We start from the raw sequence: 13,334 nt of genomic DNA, 5'->3' as shown, positions 1-13,334 counted from the left end.
ATGATGGGATGAAAATTACACGAGTCTGACGGTTATGTTAGGACCCTACTTTTAGCGCTAGGTCTCTGCAATCACCCCATTTGTTTTTTTCTTCTTTTCTAGGCGTGACCTATTCCACCCAGGTTAATCCTACGTAGTACGCCCAATGTGGGTGCCTCCTCTTGTACCTTTTGTGGGTGGAATATATCACCCGTGAAATTTATTACCAAAAATAACAGCTCCAACCCTGCATTATGCCTACTCTCTAGCTTTTTCCTCTTTTCAGTTCTGCATGGTTTTCTACTTGCTGTAATACGAAAATCCTTTGTACCATGTGCTAAGTTTTTGATGACTGTCGGGTGCATTGAGTCCTGTGTGCGAGTGAGTGCTATATAAATAAAATTATTGTTAGGGGACATTGGGAATGCCTTTGTTACTTTTGGAACTCTGATGTGTTTTGTTTTTTAAATTTAAGATAGCTACACACTATACAATTCTAGGTGATCACCTTGTTATTGCATAATGTGTAGGTATGACCATTTTGGCCAAACAAGGATAAATGGCTAGAAACGTCCTGTTTTGATTACCCGATCAGTCTTTCTTGACAAACGATTTTAGCCAAAAGTACCCGATGTCATGCAGTGTGTAGGCAGTCTCCATTTGCCCAAATTTCCTATGGTTTATTCCGATTGTCTCATCCTGGGCATGGTGTGACTAGAAATTTGCTTCTCATTCACTGCAACTGAAAGTGTAAAATGTGTACCATTAAAAGTGTACGACAAGAGACGATCTCTGCCATCTCTGAGGTGGTGCAGTTACCACATCTGTTTGCAGATGACTGCAAGCTTTGCCCCCAATAAAAGAAAGTTTTATCGCCTCCCCTTTACCTTATTTCAGTGCGCTCACAATTTGAAGAATTGGTTTTGCATGTTGCAATAAAATGAGGAATAACTGCTCTGTACTTGGCAAAGAATGCTGTCCCATTGTGATGAAGCACATAGTTCCAGCCAAACAGACTCACAACTCTACCAAATAGTGTTTGTGCAGTAGTTCTGCAGGCCTACAGATGTGTCTTTCTTCATTGTTGCTGCAGTCAAGTTAAAAAGTCTGTCTAGTCGTGAGCGTGTTTACGAATGCCAGGCGCCTTTTTGTGCATGGCTAGAGGACACATCTGTACATGTAAATAGTATCTAAAGGAGATGCTAGTGGAAGGACTTGTTCAATCCTAGATTCAATTTAAGGCAGATAAACCAAATATGTCTGCAGAGATGGTGCCTATATTCTGTGTGCGACTGTAGCATGATCTGCATACAAAATGTTACGTTAGTGTGTTTTCCTGGAAACCACTGTAACGTAGCATTGCATACAGAATATAGGCATGCCGCATATCATTTTAATAAGCAGAGTCTGCTTGTGCGTTCTAATAGTGATGCGAATAAGACGCATTTTCTGGGGGGAAAAAGCCAGACATTAGCAAAGTTGCTTGGGAACTGCTGGGTCACTCACGCAAGGCATCTCAAGCTGCATGGTGTATTGAGGCTAGATGTACAGTATGAGAACACATCTGTATTGTTCCTGCCATGTCTTCCTCTTGCAGTATTTCTAAGACACTGGTTTTCAGAGCTTTAGTTCTCCTTTACTATTATTTCACTTGAGTGCTAAATTTGCAGTGATCCACAACAACCAATCAAATAAATGCTTTCATTGTCTCAACTTACACGATGCAGATAAAAAGCAACTTGCAGATTGGTTTATAGAGTTTAGTGTTTTCTCTTATGTCCTGGACGATACTGGGGTCCACATTAGTACCATGGGGTATAGACTGGTCCACTAGGAGCCATGGGCACTTTAAGAAATCAATAGTGTGCACTGGCTCCTCCCTCTATGCCCCTCCTACAAGTCTCAGTTTAGAAAATAAGCTGGTCACGCTTAGGGAAGCTCCTGAAGAGTTTTCTACATTTATTTTCTGTTTGTTGTTTTACAGGCATTGCTGGGTGGGGAGAACGGCCCAACTTCCTAAAGAGTTAATGGTCCCGTTTCTCTGCTGACAGGACACTGAGCTCCTGAGGGAGTCATTCGCAAGCCCCACCACGGCAAGTGTACCCTCCCGCAGCACGCCGCCACCCTTAACATAGCCGAAGATAGAAGAGTGGTGAGTACAGCGCCAGCGTCCCGGTTAGGGGGTCACCGGTGGAAATGGCGGCATGAGGGTTGGAGCGCATCGCTGACCTGCAGGCTGCGCTCCGGGGGCTCAAGATGACATGCGGCTTCGTGTGTCCCGCTGTGAGAGGGTGCGCTGAGCCACCAATGATACCCACACTAGCCATCCAGCTTACAGAGGGTTTTAACCCTCGGATTAAGCACTCTAAACCTCAGGCCAGTATAAAAAAAGACCGGGAAGCCGCACGCCATTACGGGGACGGGGCTTCACAATGAGCGGATCCAGCAGCTCACCAACACCATTTTCCCTCTGCAGCTCATACTGGCAGGCATCACAGGGATGCGCAGCTCCTCCAAGAAGACTCCAAGTCTCCTCAGCGGTACCAGGGGGTCATAGTAAGGGGGAGGAGGTTGTAGTATACAAAGTCCTCTGAAGGGATTTAGTGTGGCGACCCAGCTGTGTTTTTACTCAGGTACAGGGGTGCAGTGTGGCTGGCTCCTATTTCTCTTTCTCCCTGCGGGCTCTGTGTAAGTTATACTGTGTTTCACCTTCTGTGTGTGGGTCCCTTCACATTACTATGTCCAGGGACAGTGTGTCCTGCACAGCAGAGTGTCTGTCCTTCCCTGGGGACTCACTACCGTGTACCCAGAACAGTACAGATTCTCAGGCTAGTGAGTCAGAACCCCCATGGTTAGATTCCATAAAGGGGATGATATCCACTATTTCTACTAAATTAGCCCATACTGAGAAAGAGACGCAATACTTAAGACAGTCTATGGATGACCTGATGAATAGAGATTCAGTTCCCAAACCAGCGTCTCAGACCCCTGCCATTTGCCAACAAAAGCGTACTCTGACCCAGCTCATGCAAGCTGATACTGATGACGATACATCAGACCCAAAGGAGGGTGAAGTGGATGCGAGTGGGGGGGATGCTGTCCTGTCACAAGGAATACAGGCCCTGATAGAAGCTATCAGAAATCTCCTGCACATTCCTGACAAGATGGCGGAGGAATCTTATTTTAATGTAAAAAAGAAATCCTCAGCTACTTTTCCTGCATCAAAGGAGTTGAATGCACAGTTTGTAGAAACTTGGGCTAATCCTGACAAAAAATTTCAGATCCCTAAAAGGTTAATTACATCCTTTCTCTTTCCTCTGGAGGATAGAAAGAAATGGGAAAACCCACCAACTGTGGACGCATCGGTATCTAGGTTGTCACGTATAATAGTCTTACCTGTTCCTGGGGCAGCATCCTTTAAGGACACGGCTGACTGCAAGATTGAGACCACTCTCAAATCTTTATATTCTGATGCTGGTGTGGCCCAGAGACCCACTATTGCTTGTGCTTGGATCACTAGGGCCATTGCTAAATGGTCAGTTAACCTAATTGATGAATTAGATTCCTTGCCCAGGGGGAAGATCATTTCTCTGACGTCCTAGTGGATGCTGGGAACTCCGTAAGGACCATGGGGAATAGCGGCTCCGCAGGAGACTGGGCACAAAAGTAAAGCTTTAGGACTACCTGGTGTGCACTGGCTCCTCCCCCTATGACCCTCCTCCAAGCCTCAGTTAGATTTTTGTGCCCGGCCGAGAAGGGTGCATTCTAGGAGGCTCTCCTGAGTTTCTTAGTAAAAGTTTAGTTTTAGGTTTTTTATTTTCAGTGAGACCTGCTGGCAACAGGCTCACTGCATCGAGGGACTAAGGGGAGAAGAAGCGAACCTGCCAGCTTGGGCTTCTTGGCTACTGGACACCATTAGCTCCAGAGGGACCGAACACAGGCCCAGCCTCGGAGTCCGGTCCCAGAGCCGCGCCGCCGGCCCCCTTACAGAGCCAGAAGCAAGAAGAGGTCCGGAAAATCGGCGGCAGAAGACATCAGTCTTCACCAAGGTAGCGCACAGCACTGCAGCTGTGCGCCATTGCTCCTCAGGCACACTTCACACTCCGGTCACTGAGGGTGCAGGGCGCTGGGGGGGGGGGCGCCCTGAGCAGCAATAGAAACACCTTGGCTGGCGAAAATACATCACATATAACCTCCAGGGCTATATGGATGTATTTTAACCCCTGCCAGAATACAGCAAAAAGCGGGAGAGAAGGGGGCGGAGCCTATCTCCTCAGCACACGGGCGCCATTTTCCCCTCACAGCTCCGCTGGAAGGACGTCTCCCTGACTCTCCCCTGCAGTCCTGCACTACAGAAAAGGGTAAAACAAGAGAGGGGGGCACTAATTAGGCACAGTATAAATAAAACAGCAGCTATAAGGGGAAAAACACTTCTATAAGGTTATCCCTGTATATATATAGCGCTCTGGTGTGTGCTGGCATACTCTCCCTCTGTCTCCCCAAAGGGCTAGTGGGGTCCTGTCCTCTATCAGAGCATTCCCTGTGTGTGTGCTGTGTGTCGGTACGATTGTGTCGACATGTATGAGGAGGAAAATGGTGTGGAGGCAGAGCAATTGCCTGTAATGGAGATGTCACCCCCTAGGGAGTCGACACCTGAGTGGCTGAGCTTATGGAAGGAATTACGTGACAGTGTCAGCTCTTTACAAAAGACGGTTGATGACATGAGACAGCCGGCTACTCAGCTCGTGCCTGTCTAGGCGTCTCAAAAGCCATCAGGGGCTCTAAAACGCCCGTTACCTCAGATGGCAGATACAGACGCCGACACGGATACTGACTCCAGTGTCGACGATGAAGAGACGAATGTGACTTCCAGTAGGGCCACACGTTACATGATTGATGCTATGAAAAATGTTTTACATATTTCTGATAATACAAGTACCACTAAAAAGGGTATTATGTTTGGTGAGAAAAAAACTGCCTGTAGTTTTTCCTGCATCTGAGGAATTAAATGAAGTGTGTGATGAAGCGTGGGTTTCCCCCGATAAAAAACTGATAATTCCTAAAAGGTTATTAGCATCATACCCCTTCCCGCCAGAGGATAGGGCACGTTGGGAAACACCCCCTAAGGTGGATAAAGCGCTCACACGTTTGTCAAAACAGGTGGCACTACCGTCTCCTGATACGGCCGCCCTTAAGGAACCTGCTGACAGAAAGCAGGAGAATATCCTAAAATGTATATACACTCACACGGGTGTTATACTGCGACCAGCAATCGCCTCAGCCTGGATGTGCAGTGCTGGGGTGGCTTGGTCGGATTCCCTGACTGACAATATTGATACCCTAGATAGGGACAGTATATTACTGACTATAGAGCATTTGAAAGATGCATTTCTATATATGCGTGATGCACAGAGGGATATTTGCCGACTGGCATCAAGAGTAAGTGCGCTGTCCATTTCTGCCAGAAGAGGGTTATGGACGAGGCAGTGGTCAGGTGATGCTGATTCCAAAAGGCATATGGAAGTATTGCCTTACAAAGGGGAGGCGTTATTTGGGGTAGGTCTATCAGACCTGGTGGCCACGGCAACTGCTGGGAAATCCACATTTTTACCCCAGGTAGCCTCTCAACATAAGAAGACGCCGTATTATCAGGCGCAGTCCTTTCGGCCCTATAAGGGCAAGCGGGCAAAAGGCTCCTCATTTCTGCCCCGTGGCAGAGGGAGAGAAAAAAGGCTGCAGCAAACAGCCAGTTCCCAGGAACAGAAGCCCTCTCCCGTTTCTGCCAAGTCCTCAGCATGACGCTGGGGCTTTACAAGCGGACTCAGGCACTCCCCTAAAGTCTGCTTTACCGACGTCTCCCTCCGACAGGGAGGCGGTATTGGAAGCCATTCACAAGCTGTATTCCCAGCAGGTGATAATCAAGATACCCCTCCTGCAACAGGGACAGGGGTATTATTCCACGCTGTTTGTGGTACCGAAGCCGGACGGCTCGGTGAGACCTATTTTAAATCTAAAATCCTTGAACACTTACATACACAGGTTCAAATTCAAGATGGAGTCACTCAGAGCGGTGATTGCGAACTTGGAAGAAGGGGATTATATGGTGTCTTTGGACATCAAGGAGGCTTACCTCCATGTCCCAATTTACCCTTCTCACCAAGGATACCTCAGGTTTGTGGTACAGAACTGTCACTATCAGTTTCAGACGCTGCCGTTTGGTTTGTCCACGGCACCCCGGGTCTTTACCAAGGTAATGGCCGAAATGATGATACTCCTTCGAAGGAAGGGAGTTTTAGTTATCCCGTACTTGGACGATCTCCTGATAAGGGCAAGATCCAGGGAACAATTGGTAGTCGGGGTAGCACTATCTCAAGTAGTGTTGCGGCAGCACGGTTGGATTCTCAATATTCCAAAATCGCAGCTGATCCCGACGACACATCTTCTATTCCTAGGGATGATCCTGGACACAGTCCAGAAAAAGGTGTTTCTCCCGGAGGAGAAAGCCAGGGAGTTATCCGAACTAGTCAGAAACCTCCTAAAACCAGGCCAAGTGTCAGTGCATCAATGCACAAGGGTCCTGGGAAAAATGGTGGCTTCCTACGAAGCAATCCTTTTCAACAAATTCCACGCAAGAACTTTCCAGTGGGACCTGCTGGACAAATGGTCCGGATCGCATCTTCAGATGCATCAGCGGATAACCCTGTCACCAAAGACAAGGGTGTCTCTCCTGTGGTGGTTGCAGAGTGCTCAACTTCTAGAGGGCCGCAGATTCGGCATTCAGGACTGGGTCCTGGTGACCACGGATGCCAGCCTGTGAGGCTGGGGAGCAGTCACACAGGGAAGAAATTTCCAGGGCTTGTGGTCAAGCCTGGAGACATCACTTCACATAAATATCCTGGAGCTGAGGGCCATTTACAATGCCCTAAGCCAAGCAAGACCTCTGCTTCAAGGTCAGCCGGTGCTGATCCAGTCGGACAACATCACGGCAGTCGCCCACGTGAACAGACAGGGCGGCACAAGAAGCAGGAGGGCTATGGCAGAAGCTGCAAGGATTCTTCGCTGGGCGGAAAATCATGTGATAGCACTGTCAGCGGTGTTCATTCCGGGAGTGGACAACTGGGAAGCAGACTTCCTCAGCAGGCACGACCTCCACCCGGGAGAGTGGGGACTTCACCCAGAAGTCTTCCACATGATTGTAAACCGTTGGAAAAAACCAAAGGTGGACATGATGGCGTCCCGCCTCAACAAAAAATTGGACAGGTATTGCGCCAGGTCAAGGGACCCTCAGGCAATAGCTGTGGACGCTCTGGTAACACCATGGATTTTTCATACGGACAGGGCAGAATTGAGGACTCGTCCACAATTTCTCCCTAAGGTGGTTTCAGCGTTTCACCTGAACCAGCCTATTGTGGTACCTGCGGCTACTAGGGACTTGGAGGACTCCAAGTTGCTGGACGTTGTCAGGGCCCTGAAAATATATGTTTCCAGGACGGCTGGAGTCAGAAAATCTGACTCCCTGTTTATCCTGTATGCACCCAACAAGCTGGGTGCTCCTGCTTCTAAGCAGACTATTGCTCGTTGGATTTGTAGTACAATTCAGCTTGCACATTCTGTGGCAGGCCTGCCACAGCCAAAATCTGTAAAAGCCCATTCCACAAGGAAGGTGGGCTCATCTTGGGCGGCTGCCCGAGGGGTCTCGGCTTTACAACTTTGCCGAGCAGCTACTTGGTCAGGGGCAAACACGTTTGCTAAATTCTACAAATTTGATACCCTGGCTGAGGAGGACCTGGAGTTCTCTCATTCGGTGCTGCAGAGTCATCCGCACTCTCCCGCCCGTTTGGGAGCTTTGGTATAATCCCCATGGTCCTTACGGAGTTCCCAGCATCCACATGGCGCCATTTCAGTGAATGTTCCCGCCCTGGAGCTGCATATCTTTCCCTCACTCCCTGTCAGCCGCCATCACAACAGAGCTGAGCTGTTCCTGGGACTGCTGGGGCAAATCCTCCTCTGTAAAGCCGCCTGATCGCCAGCGCTGTGCATTTTACTGGACATTTAAGTATTCTACCTGTCACTGGGACAGTGTTAGTCAAGAAAGAGTGCATACATTCAGGGCTGTGTGGTACAAACGCCCTGTGATATACATCCAGTATCTACTGTGCTTTGTTATATCTATTGTTAACATATATATATATATATATATATATATGTTATTTCTCTGACGTCCTAGTGGATGCTGGGAACTCCGTAAGGACCATGGGGAATAGACGGGCTCCGCAGGAGACTGGGCACTCTAAAAAAAGATTAGGTACTATCTGGTGTGCACTGGCTCCTCCCTCTATGCCCCTCCTCCAGACCTCAGTTAGAGTCTGTGCCCGGCCAGAGCTGGGTGCTCCTAGTGGGCTCTCCTGAGCTTACTAGAAAAGAAAGTATTTATTAGGTATTTTATTTTCAGTGAGCTTCTGCTGGCAACAGACTTACTGCTACGTGGGACTAAGGGGAGAGAAGCAAACCTACCTGCTTGCAGCTAGCTTGTGCTTCTTAGGCTACAGGACACCATTAGCTCCAGAGGGTTCGAACACAGGCACCTGTCCTCGATCGTCCGTTCCCGGAGCCGCGCCGCCGTCCCCCTTGCAGAGCCAGAAGAACAGAAGCTGGAAGACGACGAAATCGGTGGCTGAAGACTCCTGTCTTCATTAAGGTAGCGCACAGCACCGCAGCTGTGCGCCATTGCTCCCAGCACACCTATACACTCCGGTCACTGTAGGGTGCAGGGCGCTGGGGGGGGGGGGCGCCCTGGGCTGCAATTGAGGTACCTTTGGCACAAAAACATACATATATACAGTCTAGCACTGTATATATGTAAAAAACCCAGCCATTTTCTCTGACGTCCTAAGTGGATGCTGGGACTCCGTAGGGACCATGGGGAATAGCGGCTCCGCAGGAGACTGGGCACAACTATAAAGAAAGCTTTAGGTCTAACTGGTGTGCACTGGCTCCTCCCACTATGACCCTCCTCCAGACTTCAGTTAGAATCTTGTGCCCGGCTGAGCTGGATGCACACTAGGGGCTCTCCTGAGCTCCTAGAAAGAAAGTATATTTAGGTTTTTTATTTTACAGTGAGATCTGCTGGCAACAGACTCACTGCAGCGAGGGACTAAGGGGAGAAGAAGCGAACCTACCTAACAGGTGGTAGTTTGGGCTTCTTAGGCTACTGGACACCATTAGCTCCAGAGGGATCGACCGCAGGACCCGACCTTGGTGTTCGTTCCCGGAGCCGCGCCGCCGTCCCCCTTACAGAGCCAGAAGCAACTAAGAGGTCCGGAAAATCGGCGGCAGAAGACTTCGGTCTTCACCAAGGTAGCGCACTGCAGCTGTGCGCCATTGCTCCTCATGTACACCTCACACTCCGGTCACTGATGGGTGCAGGGCGCTGGGGGGGGGGGCGCCCTGAGGGCAATATATGACACCTTGGCTGGCAAATCTACATCATATATAGTCCTAGAGGCTATATAGATGTAAAATTACCCCTGCCAGTATTCCAGAAAAAGCGGGAGAAAGTCCGCCGAAAAAGGGGCGGGGCCATCTCCCTCAGCACTAGGGAGGCCAATCCCGGGCCGTTTTTTCAATCCTGGGATTCGGGATTGAAAAACGGTCAATCCCGGGATTACAGTAGGGATTAGAGAAAATTGTAGGGAGCAGGGCTGGAGGAAGTGTGTAGGGAGCGGGAGGTAGGGAGTGTGTAGGTAGCGGTGCGGGAGGTAGGGAGGGTGTAGGTAGCGGTGCGGGAGGTAGGGAGGGTGTAGTAGGTAGCGGTGCGGGACTCAGCCAGGACAGAGGGTGTAGGTCGCGGCAGGGAGGGAGGAAGGCTGCACGGAGGGAGATAGGGTGAGTGTAAGTAATAGTACTTACTATTAGACGGGCGGCAACCATTAAAACACTGAACGCGGCGGCATTTCAAATGAAGCGCCGGCCGCCAGCCAACCAGAGCTGGCGGACCGGCAGCCAATCAGGGAAGCGGCCGCAGCAGTCGCTCCTGATTGGCTGCCGCTGCAGCTTCCCTGATTGGCTGCCGGTCTGCCAGCTCTGATTGGCTGGCGGCCGGCGCAACATTTGAAGTGCTGCGCGCGTTCTACTTGTTCATGGCTGCTGCCCGCCTAAATGAGTAAGTATTATTACTTACACACCAACCCTCCTGCCGCCGCGCATGCGCAGAATAATCCCGTGAATCCCGGGATTGGATGCTCCAATCCCGGGATTCAAATCCCGGCATTTTTGGGCCCAAATCCCGGGATCCCGCCGATCCCGATCCCGGGATTGGCCTCCCTACTCAGCACACTGGCGCCATTTTTCCCTCACAGCTCCGCTGGAAGGAAGCTCCCTGGCTCTCCCCTGCAGTCTGAACACTACAGAAGGGTAAAAAAGAGAGGGGGGGCACTAAATTTAGGCGCAGTATAGATAGATATATATAAGATATATAAAAAAGCAGCTATAAGTTAAAACACTCATTTATAGTGGGATCCCTGTGTTTATATAGCGCTCTGGTGTGTGCTGGCATACTCTCTCTCTGTCTCCCCAAAGGGCTTTGTGGGGTCCTGTCCTCTGTCAGAGCATTCCCTGTGTGTTTGCGGTGTGTCGGTACGGCTGTGTCGACATGTTTGATGAGGAGGCTTATGTGGAGGCGGAGCAAATGCCTGTAAACGTGATGTCACCCCCTGCGGGGTCGACACCTGAGTGGATGGTGCTGTGGAAGGAATTACGCGACCGTGTCGACTCCTTGCATAAAAGGTTTGACGACATACCTAATGTGGGACAGCCGGCTTCTCAGCCTGTGCCTGCCCAGGCGTCTCAAAAGTCATCAGGGGCTCTAAAACGCCCGCTACCTCAGATGACAGACACAGATGTCGACACGGATACTGACTCCAGTGTCGACGACGATGAGACTAATGTAACTTCCAGTAGGGCCACACGTTACATGATTGAGGCAATGAAAAATGTGTTGCACATTTCTGATGTTACCCCAGGTACCACAAAAAAGGGTATTATGTTTGGCGAGAAAAAACTACCAGTAGCTTTTCCTCCATCTGAAGAGTTAAATGAAGTGTGTGAAGAAGCGTGGGCTTCCCCTGATAAAAAGCTGGTAATTTCTAAGAGGTTACTAATGGCGTACCCTTTCCTGCCAGAGGATAGGTTACGCTGGGAAACATCCCCTAGGGTGGATAAAGCGCTCACACGCTTGTCAAAGAAGGTGGCACTACCGTCTTCGGATACGGCCGCCCTGAAGGAATCTGCTGATAGAAAGCAGGAGGCTATCCTGAAATCTATATATACACATACAGGTGTTATACTGAGACCGGCTATTGCTTCAGCCTGGATGTGCAGTGCTGCTGTTGCGTGGTCAGATTCCCTGTCAGAAAATATAGATACCCTAGACAGAGACACTATATTGCTAAACGTAGAGCATATAAAAGATGCACTTTTATACATGAGGGATGCACAGAGGGATATTTGCCGGCTGGCATCCAAAATTAGTGCAATGTCCATTTCTGCCAGGAGAGGGTTATGGACTCGGCAGTGGACAGGAGATGCAGATTCCAAACGACACATGGAAGTTCTGCCTTATAAGGGTGAGGAGTTGTTCGGGGATGGTCTCTCGGACCTCGTTTCCACAGCAACAGCTGGGAAGTCTACATTTTTACCCCATGTTCCCTCACAACCAAAGAAAGCACCGTATTATCAGGTACAGTCCTTTCGGCCCAATAGGGGCAAGCGGGTTAAAGGCGCGTCCTTTCTGCCCAGAGGCAGAGGTAGGGGAAAGAAGCTGCAGCATACAGCCAGTTCCCAGGAGCAAAAGTCCTCCCCCGCTTCCTCTAAGTCCACAGCATGACGCTGGGGCTTCACAGGCGGAGCCAGGTACGGTGGGGGCCCGTCTCAAATATTTCAGCAATCAGTGGGCTCGCTCACGGGTGGATCCCTGGATCCTTCAAGTAGTATCTCAGGGGTACAAGCTGGAATTCGAGACGTCTCCCCCCCGCCGTTTCCTCAAATCTGCCTTGCCAACCACTCCCTCAGGCAGGGAGGCAGTGTTACAGGCAATTCACAAGCTGTATTCACAACAAGTGATAGTAAAGGTGCCCCTACTTCAACAAGGAAGGGGTTACTATTCCACAATGTTTGTGGTACCGAAACCGGACGGTTTGGTGAGACCCATTTTAAATTTGAAATCCTTGAACACATATATAAAAAAATTCAGTTCAAGATGGAATCGCTCAGGGCGTTTATTGAAAGCCTGGACGAGGGGGATTACATGGTATCACTGGACATCAAGGATGCTTACCTGCATGTCCCCATTTACCATCCTCACCAGGAGTACCTCAGATTTGTGGTACAGGATTGTCATTACCAATTCCAGACGTTGCCGTTCGGTCTATCCACGGCTCCGAGGGTCTTTACCAAGGTAATGGCCGAAATGATGATACTCCTTCGAAAGAAGGGAGTTTTAATTATCCCATACTTGGATGATCTCCTGATAAAGGCGAGGTCCAGAGAGCAGTTGTTGGTCGGGGTAGCACTATCTCGGGAAGTGCTACAACAGCACGGCTGGATTCTAAACATTCCAAAGTCACAGCTGGTCCCTACGACACGTCTATTGTTCCTGGGGATGGTTCTGGACACAGAACAGAGAAAAGTGTTTCTCCCGGAGGAGAAGGCCAAGGAGCTGTCATCTCTAGTCAGAGGCCTCCTAAAACCAAAACAGGTGTCGGTGCATCACTGCACGCGGATCCTGGGAAAGATGGTAGCTTCTTACGAATCGATTCCATTCGGCAGGTTCCATGCAAGAACCTTTCAGTGGGACCTGTTGGACAAGTGGTCCGGATCGCATCTTCAGATGCATCGTCTGATAACCCTGTCTCCAAGGACACGGGTGTCTCTGCTGTGGTGGCTGCAGAGTGCTCATCTTCAAGAGGGCCGCAGATTCGGCATACAGGACTGGGTCCTGGTGACCACGGATGCCAGCCTTCGAGGCTGGGGGGCAGTCACACAGGGAAGAAACTTCCAAGGACTATGGTCAAGTCAGGAGACTTCCCTGCACATAAATATTCTGGAACTAAGGGCCATTTACAATGCCCTAAGTCAGGCAAAACCCCTGCTTCAAAACCAGCCGGTACTGATCCAGTCAGACAACATCACGGCGGTCGCCCATGTAAACCGACAGGGCGGCACGAGAAGCAGGACGGCGATGGCAGAAGCCACAAGGATTCTCCGATGGGCGGAAAATCACGTGTTAGCACTGTCAGCAGTGTTCATTCCGGGAGTGGACAACTGGGAAGCAGACTTCCTCAGCAGGCACGACCTCC

This window comes from Pseudophryne corroboree, chromosome 1, assembly GCF_028390025.1.
Source record: "Pseudophryne corroboree isolate aPseCor3 chromosome 1, aPseCor3.hap2, whole genome shotgun sequence".
NCBI classification, from domain to species: domain Eukaryota; kingdom Metazoa; phylum Chordata; class Amphibia; order Anura; family Myobatrachidae; genus Pseudophryne; species Pseudophryne corroboree.
The sequence above is the reverse complement of the archived record's forward strand: the minus strand, read 5'-3'. Positions refer to the sequence as shown.